Genomic DNA, 23,181 nt, shown 5'->3' with positions numbered 1-23,181 from the left:
TAGGAGTTTTTAGTTATACGTGCACAAATCAAAAATAATGTTTCGTGAGGATTGCGAGGACACACTCAGCATCTCGGATTACGTGCATAACGATGAGACCCGGTAACGTTATTGATTTAGAAGTAACCCAGGTACTGTAACTAATTGCTTTCGGTATTATGAAATTCTAACTATAGCTTAATTGCCTTTGCAAGCAATTCGTAATGCACAAGGAGTTACTTCTTGAATTAATTTGCACGCGATTTGGGATTCAGCGTTATTTAAGATATGCAGTAATCTTCACGATGTCCGTGATTTTTACTCGTTCACGAAAGGGAGTCTAGGAAGCCGCAAATCAAAGACTAGGATGTGAGCCACTTGAAAGGAATACAGCGACTAGCTTATATCTTATCGGAACGCCTTCCACTCAACTGAATCCCGTTCTTGGATCATCGTGAACACAACGCGTGTACGCAACAATGTGTGCGATTGTGAGCACGTTCGAGCCGGAGATACGGTTTCGCAACGCGTTTACCCGTAGTTCATAAATATATTTCCGTTTGTACCGGGAGGAATAGGGTCGAATACCGTCTGTGTTATGTTCATTTCAACACCGATCCTGAGTTACGTTCAGTTCAATACATAATTCTGACGTGCAACGTTATTCTTCCATGAGGAACGCAGTACAAACATGCAAATATTTACGTACTAAGAAGAATAACAATTTTGTTTTGATAATGATGAGAAGGGTGATAGATGAAGGTGAGCTAAAATAGCTCGTGCGGCTATTTTGAAAGGGCACAAAGTGCAAAGAGTTCCTCTCGCGGGATGAACGATGACGTTCCCTTGATACCAACATAAAAGGAACGGGATTCACCCGTTGCGTGGTCCGTGATGTATAAGCGAAAGAGAACAGCAATGTACACATTCCGTCTCCTCAAGAAACGCGACAATGCGGAGAGGCCTCGGATTGGTCTCCTCAAACGATCCCCTACGATGATTGGACGAATCGCATTGGCCGCCTGGCGGCCTTCTTGAGAAGCAGAGAAAGATGGAGATCACACATTTCAGGTTCTTTTCATCCATAAATCACGAACGGTGCCACGGACGACTCCCGTTCCCTTTGTGTTCAAGGTAACGGCATCTTTAAGTTCGCAAGGAGATTGTGTCCGATTGATTGAAAAATAAAAAATATGGAATTTTTCGCACATTGCCGTCTCTTTCTTGACTTATTAAAAAATATGCGGAAACATCAAGCAGAAGTTTCAACCCTCCATCTGAAGAACTTGGAAGCGTGGATAACACTAGCAACAAACAGCCCGATAGAAGCATTCACGATAACAGACAGTCGAACAATACTACGCCATAAAAAAGGGAGGGAAGAAAGATAGCGATTGAGAAAGAAACAAAGCAGAAAAGGATCTTAGAACACCCATACTGAGCGTATTCGTAGTCAGTCATTGTAACTAAAACCGCTGAAACTACGACGAAAGAGGACACACACGCACGCGCGCGAAGAGGATCGTATGTCGTCTTTCGTTGTGTTTTTAGCGCTTTTGGTTGCACCACAGCACTGTAGTTGCACTGAGAAAACGAAGGTGAACAGAAAGCACGAAAGAACAACCTGCGCGAAAATTAGATGCCCCATGTTCTGTACGCGGATAAGCCACGCAACACACAGCCAACCATCATCCCAAATGACATCGTTACCTCCCGTGACCCCTTGGAGACCGGAGGCACACGCCATTTTGTGACACTTATGCAGTTATGTTCATCGTCACAAAAAAGCTGTGTGCTTCGCGCTTTCCACAAACCAGAAATGCGAAGTGTATCGTTCCGCGCAACTCGAAAACCATAACGAATATATCCATCATAATGCCAAAAACCAATACCATAATGCATACCAAACCATAACCAATCATCATGCCAACCGAAAGGCACGGAAAGAGGGAGAGAGATCCTCAGCGTCTCCGTGCGCCTCTCGGCTGTCATCATGCATCAATACCAGCTTGCCTGCACCTATTCTCTCCCCTGCCATCGAATCCCTTTATGCGCCAGATACACACTGTGGCGCTCACGTTCGACACGTCACCTCACCTTGCTCGACGGCACACGGTGTTTACGACCGTCCTAGACGAAACGAAAGAGTCCCCCTCCCGCATATACTTCGTGATCCCGGGTTAGCGCACTCGCTACACAGAATCGTGTCGATCACTCTTGTTTCTTACCCCTTTATCGTGATTGAAATACCCATTGTGAAGGGATCGTAGCTGGAATGCGCTCTGGATCGTAAATTCATCACCGCTGACGTAAGCAGGTGGTGAGTAGGAAACAAGGGGGTATCAATCCAGTTGATTCTATATAGTACAAGACGCATGCACAATAAGGGAGAAAAAAACGGCACAGCAACAGCGGTTGCATTATGATGATGCGCTTGTTGTTGTACAAATGATTAACGCCATTGTTTTTTTATTCCTTTGTTTTCCTTGTTTGGATTCCCTCCAAGTTTCTTTCCGCTGAGTCGCCGCAAACAAGCGACGACTTCACGCGGCTGCAACGCGCCGACGCGTGCGTGTGTGAAAAACGGGGTGAACTGAACCTATCGCCTAGTATCTGCACGAGGCGGTCTTTGGAACTCAACAGCGTAATTTACGGGGTGTGATAAGCGCAGCTGCACGATGTGCCCGCCTGCGATGCAAGCACGGATTTCTCACAAAGAGGCCGTTCTTATTGTGCAGCTTGGACGCAGACCTGTAAAAACTACTTTTCGGGTGTAATTTAACTGCGATTAAACCTACATGCTACAACAGTACTTAAATTACAGTAAGTCCCAAAAGCAATTCAATTACACCGAGCTGCGTTCATTTCAACACATAATCTTGGTGAACAACTTCATTCTTCTGCCCTAAGAACGCATTACAAATTGGAAATATTTATTGCGAGCACAAATGAAATCACTAGCGGACTATACCAGAAATCTGTGTTTAGCAAAAACCTAGAAACATGCCTGAACTGAGGCCGCAAAAGTGTCGCAGAAATTTGGCGAAATTTTGGCCTTAAAATGCCAGAGTCACACGATGAAGAAAGGCATTTTTTTGCCTTATGCCTAGGAGATGAGTAAATGACGAGGATTTTGCGAAAATTATTCAAAATTTAAACTGAGGTTGAACCTCAAATCGTATGCAAAGTACTTCCAAATGTTACTCCACGTACACTATAAAAAACTTGGAAAAGTAATTAGTTGCGGTTACATACTAAAGAATGTAATCTTCGATGTGATCAAGTACAACTAATTTAATTACAGTAAACTGGTTTTACTTGTAATTACTGCACAGGTTTGCTTAGATGTGTGCAAAGAATAACAACACATTAGCCGTCAAGCACAGATTCGTTGTATTTTTCTCTCTTATTTCTCTGTGTAATAAGGGGTCACTTGCTTGAGAATGTTGTGGCCGGAGGCGAGTGGCAGTTCGGAGATGCATTCAAGATATGTATTAAATGCTATACATGTATAAAGAAAACCCTATCTTGTGTAACGGAACAAACATCCTTCAAGGGAGCATAACAACGTTTAGAGAGCAAAAAAACCCACATCGATAGTGTTACCAAGGCTGCCACTACACATAATAACTGCTCCACTAGTAGCCAACCTCATAACGGCCCTGTCTTTGCTCCGTTTTCGCGGCCTATCGCAGACTACGCACGCATTTAGTAAAACATAATTGTGACTTTGAAATCGCTTCAACATATCCGCGTTCCAGCTCGACGCAGCGCCGGCTTGCACACACGCACATACAGTGTATATGTATATATATAAAGCTTATTCAAACAGTGGTACCAAACAGCACCTGCAGGACGTTTCCTACCATGGAGGACAGATCGAGTTCTGCGAACTCGCACCAAGGCCATTCTGAGGCGAACGCACATTCATGGAGGAAGGCCTGACTTCAGGCTATATAGTGGTTCGCACGTTATGAAAGACGAAAGTGAAGTACGAACGCGTAATAAATTAATTGGAAAAACCAAAATCCTTTTTTTTTCTTAAAGGTTGTACGCGGATGCACTGATAATTCCACAGATGTGGTGAGTGCTTGCACGGGGTCTTAGATGTCAGCTACATCGGAGGAGTACTGCGATTGGCTTGTCGCGGCTTTGTAATAGTGGATTGGATTGGACTGTATTCGAGTTAAAAATATGAAGATTGTGGTTCCATATAAGAGTGGATTAAATTGGACTGAATACGAGTTAAAAATATGAAGATTGCGGTTCTATATGTGGATCCGGCCTTTGTAATGCACGTCGTCCGATGTCCGCAAAATTGTGAATTATTCTTTCTTCTTCTTTTTTTTATTCTGTCCCTGCAGCGCGTTATAGGTAAGGACTGGATATAAGCAGTGTACAGATGATGAAGCACGAAGGAGTACGATAGGGGTGTTAGCATGAGTCTGGTACAGATTTCAGGGAGAACCGTGACGCCATCTGTTTGTAAAGTATCCGGGAGAACCAGGGAAAGCTTCAGAGAACACGGCTATTGGTAGGCTTCGAACACGCCACCTCCCTTTGTTTAGCACCTTGACCACTTGGCCAAAATGTGTTTTAAAAAGAGAATAATCTAAAATTACTTTATCACATGGAAAATTTGACTGCTGGTTCAAATGGGGGTAGGCAACAGCAACAAGGGGCCCATCCTGTGACGATGCTAGATACTAATTCAAAAGGTAAAAACATTCAAAGTGCTAGGAATGAGCATTTTATTTGCAGGAATCCCACACCAGCAGCGCAACAACTTAAAAACAAATGGGACAATGGGTGTGGGATTCCTGCCAAGAAAACTAATTTAAAAGCAAACCAGCCAGAGTTCCAGACCTATTACAGCCATAATGCCACCACAACAGCAATCTGCCAGAACCGCTTACCACAGCCCGTCTCTCTAATCATTTGACGTAATCAAAGACAAGCCGCTTTAATTAGTGGCCGAAAGTCAATGGCCTTGGAGGACACGAGACGAATTTGTCTGAAAAGGGCGAGTGAAAAGCGAGCGGCCAATCAGCGAATCCGTTCAGCGCAGCTCTTTCAACCGTGATTGACTCCTTCCTTACGTGCCTTTAGTAGCCTACCAATCGGATCGTCGCTCCTAATCGCATGGGAGCACGTCGCAACCAGGATAGCGTCAACCCGTTTTCATTTTCGAGGTCGCCTCGGTTGGAAGAGAACAGGAAAGCACCTCGAAGCCTCTTGTAAATACAATTACAACTCTTGTAAAATTAAACATATCCCCCCCCCCCCCCCGCCTTTCGAAGTGGCACTGCATTTGCCCGAAGCAAATGCAGATTGGATTGGATTACAAAATATGGAGACTACGGCTCCACAAGTGTGGCACTGCCCACTCCAAGTCACCTGTAGCGCTGATTATGTGATGAAGTCGCAATAATTATAGCCTTCCGCAGAGACTAGAGGGCATGCGCATAGAAACATCGAAGAGAACGACCTCATACACATTTCACGTGTATGTTATCTTCATATTCTGTATCAAGATATATGCAAATGGATCTGTAATAGCGACAAGAAAAGCAGCAGACGAAAAAAACAAGTTACAAGGAGCGCAGCACTGAGCTCTCCACACCGAGAAGCTAAGTTATGATAGAACCAGTGGAACGGTGCTTGAAGGCATACAATACGTGTTCGCAAGAATATTTCTTTGCATTTTACGGTTATGCTGCCCGCGAGGCAGTATTGCCGGCTCCTGGAAAGATTGTTCCTAATCTTATGTTGCTTTCCACACAGGTAGTTCTCCTATCGTACAGCCTGGGACAAAAGTTCACGAAACACCGGGGTGTCACGTTTCTAAATTGGAGTGACACCCTGGCAGCAAACAGGAGCCGATACACATAGTGGGAGATGGACAGGATAGCCGGTCACCCGTTTCTTATTCGATCTCCTCCTGATATCTAGTAGGGGGCCGCTCCGATGAAGACCACCACTACAGTTTCTATACTCGCTGCCTGTCACGTGGAATGAGCAAAAGCCGCTGGCTTTGGTATTTTCGAAAATTTACTTTCAGGTGTGCCGGTACAGCCTCCGACTTGCGTTCGGTGGCCCAGACCGTAGAAGCACAGACTGCACAGACATGCGTGCGAGTCTCCGTGCGCACCTGGGACTTGAGCAGCGCCTGTATGGAGTCCTTGAGTCGTTCTTACCGGTGATCGCCTTCCACCCGTCGTCTTCGCCATGTTCAAAGTGAGTGTTAGACCATGGGTCGTGTTTAACATAAGCTCTGCCCTACGCTTGTTCCTATTGGATGCGATAGCTCGCCACGTCATTTTACGGCGCGACAAGTAGTGTGTCGACGACGAAACTATAGAAGTCCTACAGGCGCCATCTGGTGACGCTGCGTTGCAGTACAAATTCTTCAGCGGAGCAGCCCTGTTATGGTTGACGGTCTACATTTTGTGCAGTTCTTAAGTTGAATGCGTGCACAGTCAGCAAGCAGGAACTGTACCAGCCTCCGAAGCGATCCTGCCCGAGTTCTGGATTGTTCGCATGGTCTGGGGGTACACACTGCAATTCCACTATGAGTGGAGTTGTTCTCCAATATATAGGCTAGAGTTGGAATATGGGCAAAAGGGTCAACTTCCATAGTCAAGTTCCCTACTTGAGGGCAATGCACACACTACTGAAAATCTGAAACGGCGCCGGCTGACACGCGGTATGTGGGACAGTTTTTCTGTCTTTGTAAAGAGTACCAGTTGCACAGGTAGCCTCTCTTGGTGACGACAGTATGTACCCAGGACATTAGTGTTGGCTGCTGCAGACACTAACCTGAAATGGTCGTGGCGCTCACATCGTAAATCACATATAAGTGAATTTTTCTGTACACATGTGGGGTCTGAGGTCGAAAATGTGGATAGCATTTTAGTGCTGCGACGGGACTGAAGTGGGTGAGGAGGACGAGGATGGGTAAAATTAAAATATGATAGTGCTGGCACTGTTCTCGTCATATGCTGCGGTGTCACTCTTAAATGCTAATTATCATTTTTATCAGTTCTAGAAACTGCGTGAATTGCTGGCTCTGATGGAAGAAGTAGTGGTAGATAACGGTAAATAATACACAATAAGTGGTAATAAGTAAAAAAATACAAATTATTAATTTCCGTGGTCGATTTTACGCGAAGTATAAGGACGAAGAAAGGATTTAAAAATTACCTGCTCCACGGCTTGTAAAGACGCAGCGGTCATGGACCCGCTAACTGTAATTAACCCCCTCCACCCAACTCGAGTTCATGCACACACTGACCTGTCAAGGCTCGAAGCCGCAATCACCATCTGGCAACTATACGAGAGATTCCCGCTGTGGCGATGCTTGTAAACACCGATCGCACAGGCACCTGTCTTTGTTCAGACAAACCTACAGAAGCCACGACGGCGTGACTCTAGAGCAGATATGCTATCGCTCTAAATTTAAGCACCCGCTGCTAGGGCACCCCACGGTGTTTTGTTTTTTCAATCTCCGTGAATGACATCCCGTTGTGTTGCTATTCGGTATCTCGCCGGCTCGCCTCCGTCGGATTCTGGCCGCCAGACGTGATTGAAATATCCACCTTGCGTTCAAGAAAAGACAATGGGGCACGGGGAATGACACTTGGTGTGGGTCTTGAGCAGTGTACGGGCGTGCGTTTCGTCAATGAGTCAGGGGCTGGCCAAAGCTATGTTTAGGTTAGGTTCTACTCCTGTCGCTTGCGTAACTTGACGCGTTACGGCGGTGCTTCCCGATGAGACGCATGAGTAGCATAACTTCTAATGCAAGTGTGGCTTCGAGTCCCACTGTAAATACCTTTTCATCCACAGCATCCCTTGAAATCCCTCGTTGGATATTGTATCGACGAGTGTGTCGTGCTCATGCATAAGTAGGGTTCCGCGTTTTCGATTTTTATTTTTGGGCGGACTCTGCGTATGTTTTTTCGGTGCTTATTGATTTTCACGAAATCGGCGTTTTCGATGTTTTTTTTCTGTCGTGTACATGGTTTACCCGATATTTATCGGCGAATAGAAATCACAATGTAATTTCAGTGCTGTGCGTCTAGCGCAGCCTTACAAGTAACAACAATCAATACGAATTACCAGCTTTGTGATATCAGAGTAGTAGAAAAAGTAAACGGACATTTTTCACAAGCATCGTATTTCTGTGTGGTTTTCTGACATGCATCAACAACTTGCTAGACATGTGCAGCAATTTATCCCTGTCCTGGAATGTCCCTCTGTATTCGGTGTTTTTCGATTAAACCGAATCAGGGAAAATTTACCCGGCGTATGTTTTCGGTGTTTTCCGATTAAAACCGAAAACGCGGAAACCTATGCATAAGTTACGCGGTAGTTAGTTAGTTAATAAATTAGTAAAATAAAGTAATCCTTGGTGCTTTCAGCAACCCACGATGGGTGCTACCTGCTCTATTGCAAGAGCTGTATAGTTATTACATACTCTCAATCAAAATCCGGTATATACCGGCCACGGTATGTTGCAACGCAGGCGGCAGATAAACTACCAATTATATACTCCTTCACCGTCACGACGTTATTTGTATCAATAGGGGTCAGAACACAACGCTTGCTACTATGTGGCGACTTCAAACTGGAGTTCCGAACAGTGAAATCCGAAACGGTAAAGAAAACAAGAGTAGGAAATATTCGATCTCAACTATAGCAACAACCAAGCTTACCAAAATGATGACATTAAACGGGGACATGGCCCAAACAACCGTTACTGGAATCATGCTTAGACTAAACGTCGCAGCCTGCTGAGGACGCCGGAAGGAAATTAATTTCTGACAAACGTCTCCGAAAACCTCGTTCTGCACGAGACAGCATCGGAACAACGCAAAGATTATTCTAGAGAAATGAGTACCGTTGACAGGCATCACCAGCAGAGAGAAGCACAGCCGCCCTCCAAGACCTTATCCAACGAATTTAATACTTCCCCCAACACACTTATTTTTTTCAACGAATGTTCCGTACTACAATTGATTTTTGTAAAATCTCCGATATTCAATCTAGCCCAACCAGGCGTAAAGTTACCTGAGACGCCTGAAATCTGTCGGAGAGACTTTTTTTCTTTCTTTCTTTTCTGATACCCTAGAGCCACATTCTCTCCATCGATTTTCACATTTTCTGCTTTTCCGACTTTCTCTTTTTGTGTTCCGCTTATCCTTTGTCGTTCTTCGAGCGACTGTGAGGGAGAGATTGAAAGAGATTGAGGGAGGGGGGACACTATTGACTATGGTTACATATGACGCTGGCCTCCATTAAGGAAATGGATCCTTTAACTTAACGCGGGAAGAGAAATGTCATCAGTTTCTAAATGGTCGCCGAAACTTGAGGACGGCTCTCTGTTCGTGACAATTACCAGGGCTGAGAGATCAAGCAGAGAAAGAGTGTCCTTCATAAAAATTCACAGCGAATGTTAGCGCACGTGTAGGAAAAAAAAAAAAACGGACATGACAATGTATATTGTTTTGTTAAGCAATAACAGAAAGACTCACAGGCGGCTTTTTTTTTTCTCCTTTTTTTTCGAGCCTCGGTACTCCCTCAGGTTTTTCCCATCGCGACTTCGGCAAACCTATTAAAGGAGCGCTAAATTTCTGCTGGGTAAGTGACAGAGAAATAAGCAAGAGTACCTAATCTAATTGAAGACGTGCCTCTGTAGTCCTTTTATAGATAATACAATACGTATTCACATTCGTGGTGTTAGTACGCGCAGTAACACAAAGTGCAGTTCGTGTTTAAGTGGTCCGTATTTGTGTTCCTTGCATTTTTTCTTCGAAAATGATGACACTGAGGATAATGTAAGGCCTCTTTTTCTTTTTTAATTTCCTACAAGAAGTAAACCATATCGTCGTCGTAGCGTAATGTACTTTTTATTTTATGAACCAACCAGTAACGTGGAATCATTGCTCTCAAGCACTTTCAAGATTAAATTAACGGAAGTATATGTTCATGTTGAAATGCAGAATCATTAACGAAAGCGCGCTTTGTAACTAAGTGTAAATTGAAATATGAAGTCCTATATAATGCTGTAGCAGAAAGTAACTTAACGTCGGTACATGTGCGCACAGTCCCTTCTTGAGCGATTCAGGTCTTATGAACAGCCTGTGAACTCCAGTCGTGCAATCTCATTCTTCAGTGCCCCACTCTCATCCTCAACGCATTAACCTCATGCTTTCTTTTTAAAGTTATCTTCTGTGATCCATCTCATCATTCTTTCACCGTTTGTTTGTCTTTAATGTACTTTATTCTTCTTTCATCCTTTGTTAGTTTATCCTTTATTTCCTAATTCATTTTCTTTTCTTTTTATTTATTTCTTTCTTTCCGGAATAGCAAGCCGACGTCCCGTTTGGCTGACCTTTCCCCCCGTTTTTGTTTTCCTTTTCGTCTAATAAATATATCCCCCCCCTTTTTTTAGTTGCGCTGCCTGCATTTTACTGCGTGCAACTATACTGGTCCCCTTTGCCCATCAGCAGCTGGGTCCGTTTTGCAAGCTCGCTTTTCACGGCCGAACGTTATCGGTGCCGGAAACAAGGGCGCGCGCGCGTACCTTATTCCAAAACAAGCGCACCCTGCAATCAACCCGCGTGCCACTTTATTGGGAAAACCAAAAGCGGTACTCCGTACGTGCGAACGCCACGATAGGACCCGAAAAAGCGCGTCGTCTGCGAGCCGTCCTCTCCAACGTGAACCCAACACCGCATACAGATGGGCCGCTACATAACGAGCCGAGAGGGACATCTGAGGCGCATCAAGGTCACGTCCTTGGTCGTCTGCTCGACGTTACAGCGTGCGGGGACGCTGAAGTCACGTTATGCCCGCCGTTCGCAGGGACATATGCCCGCCCTAAACATGCTCTCGTCTTTTTTTATACACGCGATATAGCGGACGTTTCATTTTAGTAACGGGATACCATGTCATAGCCGATGTGCCGTATTTGCATGACGTCAAGTGGCCTGGTGACGTGGCGACATGTAGGAGCGTGGGAAGCATTTTTTAGCGCCCTCCCCCCTCTCTCTCTCTCTTCTTTAGAATGATATCGTTGAGTCGAACCAAGAGGCCGGGCTAGTATGGCAGCTCAAGAAATACAGTAAAATTCGCAGCTTTACGTCAGCTGAGAACTCGACAACTTACAACACGAACAACTTATGACAACCGGTACAATGGACGGTACGTGGATTAATACAGCGAGCTAAAAAATATATATTACGGAATAATCTTGTCCTCTACGTCGGATCGCGCTAGAGTATGGTAGCTTTTCCAAGTATTCGACACATTTCAATGTCATTAGCATTGAAAACAGAGGGAAAACTCTGTACGCTCTACATTCGCTTCCCAGTTTTGTAACTTACTGTGATTTTCCCACTCGTAGAACTGGCTTCTTTTTAAGCATTTGTTATATGATACGAGACTGCGACTGCACAGAACGGTGCTATGTACGAACAAAAAGTGCACGCGCCAGTGACAGACAGCAGATCAGCGGCCAGCACGCTTAAGACGTTAACAAACGTCTGGAACGCTCGAGACAGCCTCGCAAGAATAAGAGTAATAATGCCGCAGAAGCCATAAAACCGATACCGTCTAGTCGTGCCAGGGAACCAGGAAAAACACAGAAGAGGAGTTATGCGTGCCAAATTATGTTCCACTCGAAGGCGCAGCACTGTTGTGCACAAATGATTTTTCAATTCTTCCTTGTGACAGATGGAAATTGGAAAACTGCAGACTTAAAAAAAATAAAATAAATAAAGAGAGAAAGAAAGAAAAAGCCAGTCGTTTGGGACTTTAAAACTCATTAGTCGACTTAACTTTCGTTGTATATGTCTTCGAGTAGGATATTTCAAATATTTTTCATTATTTTTATGTATCATTTATCATTATTTATTATCATTATTTCAAACATTTTTCATATTTTTTCCCCTGCCATATTTCAACCTTTCGCAGGTTCTGAATTCTTCTTTTGACACACTGAAAGGGCTGCTAAGTTCCTGCAATATCTCCTCCCCCCCCCCCTTTTTTTTTGTTTTTTTTTCTTCAGGACAAAATTCGCCTTCAAGTCTGGACATGATAACGTGAGTCAGAAGAGAATAACCAATGTTGCTGACTACAACAAACAGCGACGCGTAGTTTTTACGGGGTTACTGCGAAGAGGCTGTCCCCGGAAGGGGACAGAATATCCGGGAATTCCACTTGTCGCGAACAGACCGTACAGTGAACAGTTCTCGCTTCCCCTACCCCGCAATTCACGCCAAGCTTCTCGGATTTTTTACCAAGGCACTTGCGGGCGGAAGAGTGACCAGCAGGTTTCAAGAAATTCGCTAACGTTAACCTGGGCTAGCACCCGCTTCTCGAGCGTTCTCGCCTGTTCCCGATATAAACTCGCTGAACGAATTGTTTAAAGCCCTGCCAGATAGTGAAGTGGCAGAACTATCTAATACACAATCGGCACCAGACTGAAAGGGGCACTAAAATGCAAAAACAACTTGCTGTCAAATGAAAGTCCGTGTTTCAATCAGTATGATGCAAGGAAAATTAGTTCATACAGCGCTACAGTTTAGAAGAGAGACGCAGTGAAAACAGAGCCGTCTTTTGTGGCAACGGATGGGATCCTCAGGAGGCAAAGATTGGCGGCATCCAATGAGGCAGCAGGAGAAGCACACGCATACCTATCGTGAGCGTGTGGATTAGGAACGGGCCCGACCATAGCGTTCCGTATATGCGCGGTATGATGCGCACTGCTCCATTTTTCAATACCGGTTCACTGAATCGTAGCCCACAACAGTTCTCGCGAATGTTCGACTGACAACATTTATCTTCATGTCCTTCGGACAGCGACGCCAGTCCGCTTCGCAGCACGCACTATGTTTTTCTTCGGAACTGCTCCGTACCATGGCACGCGCGTGCACGCGCAGCATGGACTGAAAATACCGATGCACGAGCTGAAGCACCGTTCACTGCTTAGCGCCGAAACAAGAAAGAGTCCGGTATAATTTCGATTGTGGCTCCGTAACGGAATCGAAGTTTTGAATTACGATAAAAAATGCGAACTTACTGTAGCGTGTACCGTAATTCGAAGTGAACTTGTTTTTGCATTTTAGTGCCCTTTGAACTATATGGCTCTCCGCCCAGGACTTCCTTTTTTTTTTAATTCCGCGTTCGCGCAGTGATGCAACCGAGACTACCGCCGATCTAGAGAGGGGGCATTTCGAGAACCTTATTTCGTCCACGGGTAATGGCGTCAGAAGCTCGGTGTACCAAAATTACAGGGCCGAGCCGACTTGTCCCTGCAGAACTGGAAAGGACTCAATCCCGCGTTCGAGACCAGAAATTTGGCACGAAAAGGTAGGAACAAACTCTTGCAATACATGCGACGCTTTTCCTTTTGTGTTGTGTCGGCACCGCGATTCAACTATGGCTGTGAGTGGTTTAGAGTGGGGATCGAGAGAGCACAGAAACAAGCGGGAGACGGGACCGACTTCTGGGGGAACTGTGCCGAAACGTCTGAAACGTGTAGCGGAAAAAGTACTTATAGGGAAGGCCTCTAGGTCTTTACACGTCACTCACGGCTCGCGTTCAGGAGACGCGTTATCCTGTGAACGGTGACCAGCCAGTGAACTTTACATCACCATTCTTGATCTAGACCCACTGTTTTTCTTTCGCAACTCTCGTAGGACACAACGAATAACCAGATGACGGCAGAAGAGCTAGTCCAGCTAGGCCTGCCTCAGTAATCATGCGAACTTGAACGAGCACGCCTTCGAGAATAGCCAGATCGCCCACTCAACGGAACCGACTTATGTCAAGAGAGTTCGCCGCTGACGGGCGTTGACTTTCCTGTGCGGATGCGTGTATGGGAACATACTCTGCATGCATGCGAGACAGACCATCTTTGGCACTGGGTAAAGAAATCTAACGGCGTAGTAGATGCACTGAACGGAGAACGATATTTCCGAGGCAAAGAAGGGAGGGGAGTATGTTTAATAGAAAGAAATGAAAAGAGGCATGGAAGGCTCGCTACCTTGCTTTAGTGGCGACTTAAAAGGCACATTTCAACGATGTGGTGTTCAGTTTATTTTATGAAAGATTTTCCGGACGAAACGCTCAAAGTTCGCTCTGAATTGTACGTCCATTAGCCACTACTATGTAGCCATCTACCGTTAGAACTAGCGGTAAACAAGCCCCAGAGAGAAATAAATAAATAAATGAAATATTTGCTTCGGTTCGATTTGAAGAAGAAAAAAAAAATAGGTAAAAATGAGAGAGAGAGAGAGAGAGAGAGAGAGAGAGATAACACTTACCGGGCGTAGACTTTGACACATGTCCATTCAGAATCGTCTTCTCTATTAACAATCCACTGCAACGATAAGAATAACGGGTTGGAAAGAAATCTTAACATCACGAGACACACTCATAGCACTACACTTCTTAATGTGCTTATCGAACATTATATGGAACCCACGTCTATCCCCCAGTCACTGCAAGTACTAATCCAACACCAATTCCCACGGGAAATCAAACGGCAGCTATATACGATGTCAAAGCGGGCGACCCTCATTTATGTGGCGGCATCAATACCGCATTACATCAAACGCTATACAGACATGTAAAGGTCTCTCCGAGAAAAATAAAAAATTCGGGGATAAAAAGCAACAATAACGGAAAAAAAGCCTTAAAGAACGGTTCGGTAGCGTGGTGTAGGGTGCCAGGGTGACGTTATACATGATGCATAAGCCAGGAGACATTCCGTACAGCGGGAAGGCCTGATCCCTGGCCCGAAAAAGGCGAGCCGCATAATAAGAAGCGGCGGGGGAATACGGCTAATCCGACGCCCGTTTATTTCGAACCAATATGCGGCCGCCGTGCGGTTATAACGATGGACCACCCCGTGTTGCAGAAGCCGAAGACATTTATCACAAGTGCGGGTCTGGTTGTATATATGTTACTTCGAACTTTTTTTTTTTACTTTCATAAAACAGCGATGGCTACTATAACAAAAAGTTTGCAACCTATAGGGAATAGGAAGGAGATTGGGTGAGAGGGTGTTACCCAATCGAATCTAGTGGGAGTGCATTTCCCAGGATGCTTACAAGGCGGAAGGCATCATTTTAGGAAGATACTATATCTTATGTGACATATGATAAGCGAAGCTCACTTTGTCAATATACAGAACATCTCTACCCAACAGACCTCAAAACTGACAAAGCTTTGCACTTTTTGGCCAGACCTCACGGAATGGAACTGAAAATGTATAAACAAGTAAAATACCGTATTTTCCGGTGTATAACGCGAGCGTTATGCAGTAAATAAGTGCTCTGAAGAGGTCCTGTGCGTTATCTGACGGTGCGCGTTATACACGAAAATATTTTCCTGTAGAGTTCCTTTTGAGGTCGGCGACGTACCAATTCTAGCCTCTTCTAAGATGTGCTGTGACTTTCTCCCAAATTTCTTAGGGTCAGTTGACAAAATCGGCGAAAGGGCACTGGACTTCATAAAAAGTTAATTAAAAGTTAAGCGGAGAGGAGTGTGAAGTATAATATGACATCGACTCTGCTGCATCGGAGTTTAACGGCTTTGACTAAACGCGTTCAAAATAAGCACATGCATATATGATACACCGCCTTGGTTTATTGTGTACACTGGTGGCAGTACAGAAGCTTGTAGCAACATTGCGGTGCGTGTTATACACCGGAAAAATGAAATGAAGTGAAATAAAAAGGTGTCTTCCAGAACAATTCCGTGCCCAGAACGCAGCGTTACACGAAGCGAGCACGGCATCCAACCTATCTCATCCGAGACATTGGACTCACGATGCGTGACAGATTCACAGGACACGATTCGTTATAACCAGACAGCCTTCGCGTGCTCCTCAATAATCTCGTAAGAGAGCTCTGCGGAGCAAACCTGAATATGCAAAGCATCTCTCTCTACTCCATCGTTCCAGACCTCATCGATCACGATCAAAGTCGCTCAGATAGTTCCTACCAGTAATCGCATCGTTACTCATACTGGAAATCGAATCAGGAAAGACGTATTAATATTAGTTCCCGCTTAAGCATATAGCTGCGAAATTCCACACGGTAAACTTAGTTCGATATAATGTTGATCGTAAAAGCAGAATGCAAGCAAGCTGGTGTATGTATTCCATAAAGGTAACACTTCCTTGAGTTCAGATTTTTGTCTTCCCTCAAACTGGAGGAAATTTTATCATATTCGAATCAGTTCGATATGTGTTTCGAAGAATTCCAATTAAAGCTGTTTTGACGTGGTGCCGTGCAATATCGTCGGAAGCAAGATGCTTTACGTGCCCTGCTATGGCGAATGGTTCATTACTGCCGACCAGGAGGATATGAAGCGTTGAATTAATAACATGTTTACATACTTCCTTCGAAACATGTCAGGGTGGGTGGTCTCTAACGTTTCACTGCGACGTATTAACGTTTCGTATCTCGCACAAGGATAAACCACTCCACAACAGTGCGCTCAACTTTCTGCACAAAGGCAGGGTGCCAGGGAAGCCAGCTTGTATCCTGCAGTTGCATAGACACCGTGGCTCCAGTCCGAAAACAAAATCACCATGAAGGGAATCACAAACATACATCCTCCTCACACGCAAACTTGAAACACGAGGTCACACATGCAAGACCACGAGATGGAAGTGGAGAGGAGGTAAAAACCAAAACGACTTTTCTTCCACTCCCCACCCTGCATGACCTGAGGGGAACAGAAACGGGAAAACTCATTTCCATTCCTCTTCCTATGGTCCCTTTCCCCGTTTTTTTTTATTCCTCCGAGGGCCTTTGTGCCCTTTCTCCTTCTCTCTCTCTCTCAAGAGGGTAGAGAAGACACAACACAAAACACCCTCGAAAAATACACGAAGTGCACCCACGATGGGAAATAAATGACCGCATATACGTCCTCGTGGACGACAACAAACCCTGTACCACGCAGGGGGAGGGGAACTTAAGTGCACAGAAAATTAGACTTCAACAAGCGACTAGCAACGAAACGAAAAAGGCGAGAAAAAAAGTGAGAGAGAGAAATACTTAGCATATCGAAATTGACAAACAGCGGACAAAAAAAGAGACCAAAAAGTAGACGTACCGGGCTTCGTTCATGCCGCTCTTTGTTATGCGGCCCGTTGCGGCCACTGAGCGCAACTCGAGCGGGAAAAAAGCGGAAGGCACGCACGTGGAGGGGGTACAGGTTGTGTGACATTTCCCCTGTACCCGCTAAATTTGGCATGAAAGTCGTGGGGATCTCTTCTGTGGCGGGACCCCTGTTCGACCTCGGGTCATTTATATCTCCGCTATCGTAGTTTCGCATTGAACATCCTTTTTGGTCTCTCTTTCTTTCCGTGTAGCCATTGAGAAAGTAGAGAAGGTCGTTCAACGACGCCCCGTCGACGAGAGTATAGAGGGTTCCGTTTCCGCTTCCGGTCTTTTACGAGAGGCATGTTGTGTGCCTTGAGTGGATACTCGTTGCCGAGTTCTCGACGAGAAACATTATTTGGAGGACCTCGTTGAGAAATGAATGGATGCCGGCGGTAGCGCGACGAAGTGCGCCGGAACAAACAAGGTTGGCGATATGAACAGTTGGAACTGTTCATGTTCGCAAGCAACTTGAGGCTTGTGTTGTGTTTGTTCCTTTGTATGTTCCAGCATCCGAACAATTACTTTCCCTCACGGTTGGTGACATCAATTTCTGGTCAGTTTTTGTCGTGATTTTACTGGGCAGGAATTTCAGAAGACAAATCAAATTCGTATACGTTTAATTTTTGCAGTGAACTAGATTACCTAAGCGACTCGGGTGAGAGAAATCGCACAACCAGAGTGTATCAAGCCGCAGCAATGTGCGAGGCAAAATTTAGTTCCGACGCTTACTCAGTGGCTCGTCGTCTGCAAAGAAATGCCAGCGTCGAGCTGTCGTCTGCTACGAACGCCCACGAAAATAAAAGGAGAGACACAGACGTCTTCTTTTCTTACGTGGGACATGTCGTGCCACGGAATTCGTCAATTGGAACGACTGACCGAAAGTGAACTTCCCTCCCGCCGCTGGAATCACACCGCAAATAGACGCAGACTGAAATAGATCACGCAGACGCGTCAAGTCCGACAACCGATCACGGACGACAGCAAAGTATACAGTGTGACACCCAGCGTTTGGCAAGTGCCCAAAGCAGACACAATAATTCGTACAGAGGTGATATACCACAGGCAACAATGATGATATCTCTGTTGTTGCCCCGTAGATGCACTATTTGAACGCTGTGCCTATGACAACGCAAGCCCATGCAAGTGCATTAAGTTCCTGATTGTATTGCATAGGAGATGCGCGAAGGGGAGTTCCGGATCAGTGCATGTCGTTCCCACGGTACGTGAGGAAGATTAAAAAGACGACGCAGGAGGTGAGAGGCGACGATTCAGTTCCGCCGGAACTGGACTGTTGGCGGCGCCCTCATCTTTTCAGTCCTGTTCAGCTCAGAACGCGCCAAGGTTGCATCACAAAAGCATCGACCACAGTAAGTATTGCACGTGAAAAAAGTCGTAGATACATATTTCTTCGAGAAATTCGAGGTTGTCTCTTCCTTGCGATGTTCCAAAGGTTTCTCAGTGGAGCGCAGATGTCCCGTTCCAGTCCCGATGACGGACGTGGGACGGATGTTTTGCTTGGGAATGACCCCAAACGGCGATAGGTGGAACGACTAAGTATATGTATGTACAAGGAACTGGCAGCACCTGGGTTTCCGATCAGAAAATCCGAAAATCCCTTGCGAAAACTTCCTCGTATGGGAAGAAACAGTGTCATTACACTCCTATGCAATGGGAATATTTGTCGACAACTTTGATGCAGACATTGCAACAAAACACTGCGGACATAAACGCAATGTTGCGCTACACACGAACGATTCGAAAAGCGCGAACTCCATCACTCATTTTTGTGTCCTCTCTCCACCCGCATCTCAGAAAAAATCACATAAAGAAAGCACGCGAGCGACCTACAGCCTGGAGGCCGAGGCGGATCCAGAATAACAAGTTCGAGCCGTCCAGCATGAAGGCTTCGTGGCCTAACAGGTCGCAAGGAACATATATATATATATATATATATATGCATTCGGTAGATGTTCGTTCCGCAAGTTGTACCAGGAGCGGACAACACCGACGTCCTTACAAAGCTAAACTACAATGCAATTTCAACTTCATCGACGAATAAGCAGCACATGTATGGATGGATAACGGGCTTCACTTTGTATCGGGCGGTAGCATACGCCACCTCGCCTGCTAGAAAGTAACTAATGTAAAATTAGGGTAGTATTTAATAAAGCACTATTAGTTATTTCTTTTCCTGTGCCGCCAGTCGAGATTTCGTCACTACCATGGAGTCTTCGTCCACGCGAAAGAGCCTAGGCAAGCTCCATCTAGGGACGATGTATGCCAACACATGGGGGCGTCGAAGCCGGAAATTAGTTGTGGTATATCCACAGTCGAAAAGGGGGGGGGCGAAAATTGGGGGAGAGGTCATATTACAATTACTTTGTAACAGCCTTTCGTACCTATGCCGACATATGTCCAAAGCTGCATGACAAAGCCTCCACGTTGGGGATGCACTTGAAGGGGAAGCGGGGGTCTAGTTTCCCATCCTTGCGCGGGTACTCTGGCTTTTTCGTGAATTCCTTAATACACGGCTCATTAAAAAAAAAAATGTTTGAAACTGTCCACTAATCCGCACCTCTCACGTCTAAAACTGAACACGAATCTCCTATACACGCGGAAACGGACGACCGCATGCTTCAAATTGGAATAAGAGCACAGCAAAGACAAGATCGCTGGCGGTAGAACGTGTTCTCGCATTCGTTACGCAAATCGTATTAATCGTCGAGGACCTCAAGAGAAATCGTTTCTCTCCCGATGTCCGATAAGCAGCGCATGCAATCTTTCAGGAAACCCCACATACGCTGGAGGTCGATATCTCCCCGCATATCCGAGACGAGATCGCGACAACCTTTATCGACAACAAAACTGTCACAACCAACACCTCCTTACAGCGTGCTTGTGGCCGACGTCTCCAGAGCTGCGCCTCGAATGCAGTATTACATCTGTCTGCCAAGACGCGCATATATTCCGCTATGACATACGATGTAGATGCACTGCTTGGTACGACGCCGACGACGTCTGTTTCATGCGAGATAGCTGCGGCACATCCCGCCCGGCTGTCTGTCATCCCACTCTCTCTCCCTTGTCAGTCCTCGCGATGCATTTGAAAAGTGCCAGGCGGCTTCAAAAATCTGCCACGAAGGGCCCAGTGAAGGCTCCGCTCAAACGGCCTAAGTACGAAGAGTGTTATCAAACTGGTATTTCATGTCTGTGTCCGTTCTTATGAATGTCAAATTCAAACAAGCGAATGAAGACCGTTCAGCGTACGTATGGAACACGAACAATGCTCATGCCCGTGTGATTCTGTAACAGCTGATGCCCTCCAAGTCTTCTACGCGAGCGTCTACGCGTATGAAAACAGCACGTCTGCATTGCTGTTCGAGGAGCCCCCGTTCCACGGAGGGAGGCGTAGCAATTACAAATAAAGAGAACCTAACGTAAGTATAAACACAAAATAGATTTTGATCCAGAAGTTCCAAACTAGAGAATCGCGTAAGCCGTACCTAATCCTATCATCGACAAACAAATGCAACCTGCTTACCTCGAAGGGAACGGCTCTGTCACAGCTACGTGCAATCGTTGATCATTCCACAAGTAATCCACACAGGGAGACGGTTACTTCATAGCATCTCGTGAACACACTACAACACATCCCTGAATATATTCTCGAAGACGCACTTCACGAAGCGATATCAATACACAGAAAAATAGCTCTAATAGACAGCAGACACACACACAGACTGTCACTGGCAGTGGCGCCAGTCAAGGTGAGCGCAGAAGTTGCCCACTCCTCTGCTTCCCATCGTCACGACGAGGATGTGACGTAGGGGAAATGAGCAACTAGCAGGGAGAACCAATGGGAAGGCGGTAGCTTAGGAGGGCGGCGCGCGCGTCACTGCGGTTCTTTATTTATTTTGCAGTCTCCCAAGGTTCGCCTGCGCGGTAGTTCCTCAGCGATTTGTGCCTCTATTATCCGAGCTGTTTTTTCCCTTTCGCGCTCGACGCGATATTTGCGCTTGAAGACGGCGAAGTCCTTTCTTTTTCTTCAAGGCTCTTTCGTGGTCGGACGAATAACATGCCGTGTTTCGCAGGGTATTATCCGCGTCGAATGCAAATCTTTTACGTAATCGTGATGGCGCTCTCGGGATTTCTTACCCTGTATGGAGCTTGGGACTTTTTTATTTTTGTTTTTATTTAAAGACCACTTTTCTTCGGACATTTCCAATGGCGCGCAGTAGAGCCCGACAGTCGGTTGAATTGACACTTGTTATTATGTTGGCCCGGCAATCGTAGTTCGCCCATTACAATATAAAAATGAAATCAACTATATTTTCTTGCTACTGTTCGTCCTTATTCTTTCGTTCTTTGTGTGTGCTTACTGTCTCCTGCTAATCATGCATTCACTTTTGTAGCGGCTCCCATCGGATCCGTAAGTTTGAGTTCTCGCATGCATCACGGTCAGATACATAAAGTAATTACAAGTTATTGAATTACTGTAAGTAATTATACTCTCATTCATTCATTTCTTCCAGGATTACTTTCGATTGTAACTCAATTATTTTAAAAGTAATCTGTAATGCGCTCAGGTTACCCTTGCAATTTGGCATTCGACTTCATTTCGCATCTTCGATCCATTTCACGACGTCCGCGATTTTTAGTCATCTGTGTGACATAAGTTTCAAAAAGCCGTTTTCACCGATTTGCTGTGGCATTTTAGAGTCATTCACGAAATTTCTGCGATGCTTTTGCAGCCTAAGTTCAGGCAGTGTTCTTATGTCTCTGCTCAGTATCAATTTTTAATCATCGTAATCCACTATCCATTGCATTTGTCCTTTCAATAAATATATCCCTATTTGCACTGCGTTCATGGGGAAAAAGGGATAAGGTAAGACATTGAAATAATGCATTCAGATGAATGTCACCCGGTACAACTCAATTACTTTTCAGAATATCCAACTATAATTAAGTTACGATTATGATATTGTCATTTTAACTGTAATTTAATTACAGTTATGTGCATGTATTTGTCATCGTAATTCAATTACTCTTGAAAATTATTTTTTGCAGGGCCGCTCGTGATCACGTGCATCACGCTTTTCTTCGTTGCATGGTTACCGTACATTCCTAACGTGCATCTTCGCACTCAGAATAATATCGCCTCTTTGAAATACGCGAAAAATATTGCCACGGCACTTGTATTTCGTACCTCGACGGGCCCGTGGTAGTAGTAGCATTCACTCTTACGAACAACTCTTGATGCAGTTGTCGCAGGAGCGTGCTCCATTATTTCCTTATCACCTACTACCACACAAATCCACTTGGAAATCACCAATGTGAAATAAAGCTAAAAGCGTTTACCCTGTCTACCTGTCAATAAGTTAGGTCTCGGGGTTTAAATAATAGGAGGGCAAAAATGTGTGCCCGGAATGGCATTCTTGACTTGAACGCGAATACAGAGGAAACAGAAGAACTAGGTCCCTTTTCGTCTCTTTTCCCCATAGGTTACAGAAAGGGAGAGAGAGGTCAGATTGGGGCATCGTCGTACTTCTACGACCTCGTTTAGAATACTGTGCCCCATTTTCGATATGGAAGAAGGTTTTAGTCGAGTTCAAGTCCGATCTCAATGGCACTCTGCCCTCTGTCCCCATATTTGCCCTGCGGAAGTTATAAGACTGAAGGAACCGTTGTGAATGGGCCATGCTCGTGTCCTGGCAGGTGTTCTTCGAAGGGTTACGTGGAGTACAAAAAAAAAAAAGAAGAAGAAAAAAAGAACAATAGTTTCGCTATCCCATTTTTGCGGCAATCGGCCACAAGGCACACTTTTTTTTGTTTGCAAATTCTGGATCGGATAATTTCTGGCTTCATTTTCATGATAAGCCAGAGATTTCCCGTATACTGCGTTTAATAAAACCGAACTAATACATGCTCGTGCAACCCGCGGTGAAAATATAGTTTTACCACCGCAGCCCAGCTTTTGAAGTGTCGATTCTGGCAAGTTTTTACATGTTTGCGTGCCCCT

The 23,181-nt window shown here is 45.2% G+C and overlaps 1 protein-coding gene and 1 long non-coding RNA gene across 5 annotated transcripts in view; one reads left to right on the top strand and one right to left on the bottom strand.

Moving 5' to 3' along the window:
• The window catches only part of LOC135391209 (uncharacterized), a 147,620-nt gene that overhangs the window by 23,425 nt on the left and 101,014 nt on the right, over positions 1-23,181 (bottom strand). For 2 of the 4 annotated variants that reach the window (XM_064621362.1, XM_064621360.1), the window contains one exon: positions 14,310-14,365. The exons of 1 other annotated variant lie outside the window; for it this stretch is intronic. The gene's annotated coding sequence lies outside the window, so the exon portion shown is untranslated. Of the gene's footprint in view, positions 1-14,309; positions 14,366-20,703; positions 20,940-23,181 lie in introns of those variants that run through there. One more of the 4 variants, XM_064621361.1, reaches the window with a different exon arrangement.
• Positions 5,955-23,181, top strand: part of LOC135391212 (uncharacterized) — a 52,427-nt gene continuing 35,200 nt past the window's right edge. Inside the window, exon 1 of the long non-coding RNA XR_010421893.1 lies at positions 5,955-6,216. This is a non-coding gene — a long non-coding RNA (uncharacterized LOC135391212). The remainder of the gene's footprint in view (positions 6,217-23,181) is intronic.

This window comes from Ornithodoros turicata, chromosome 4, assembly GCF_037126465.1.
Source record: "Ornithodoros turicata isolate Travis chromosome 4, ASM3712646v1, whole genome shotgun sequence".
NCBI lineage: Eukaryota > Metazoa > Arthropoda > Arachnida > Ixodida > Argasidae > Ornithodoros > Ornithodoros turicata.
Note: the sequence above shows the minus strand (reverse complement) of the source record. Positions and strands in the feature narration are given on the sequence as shown.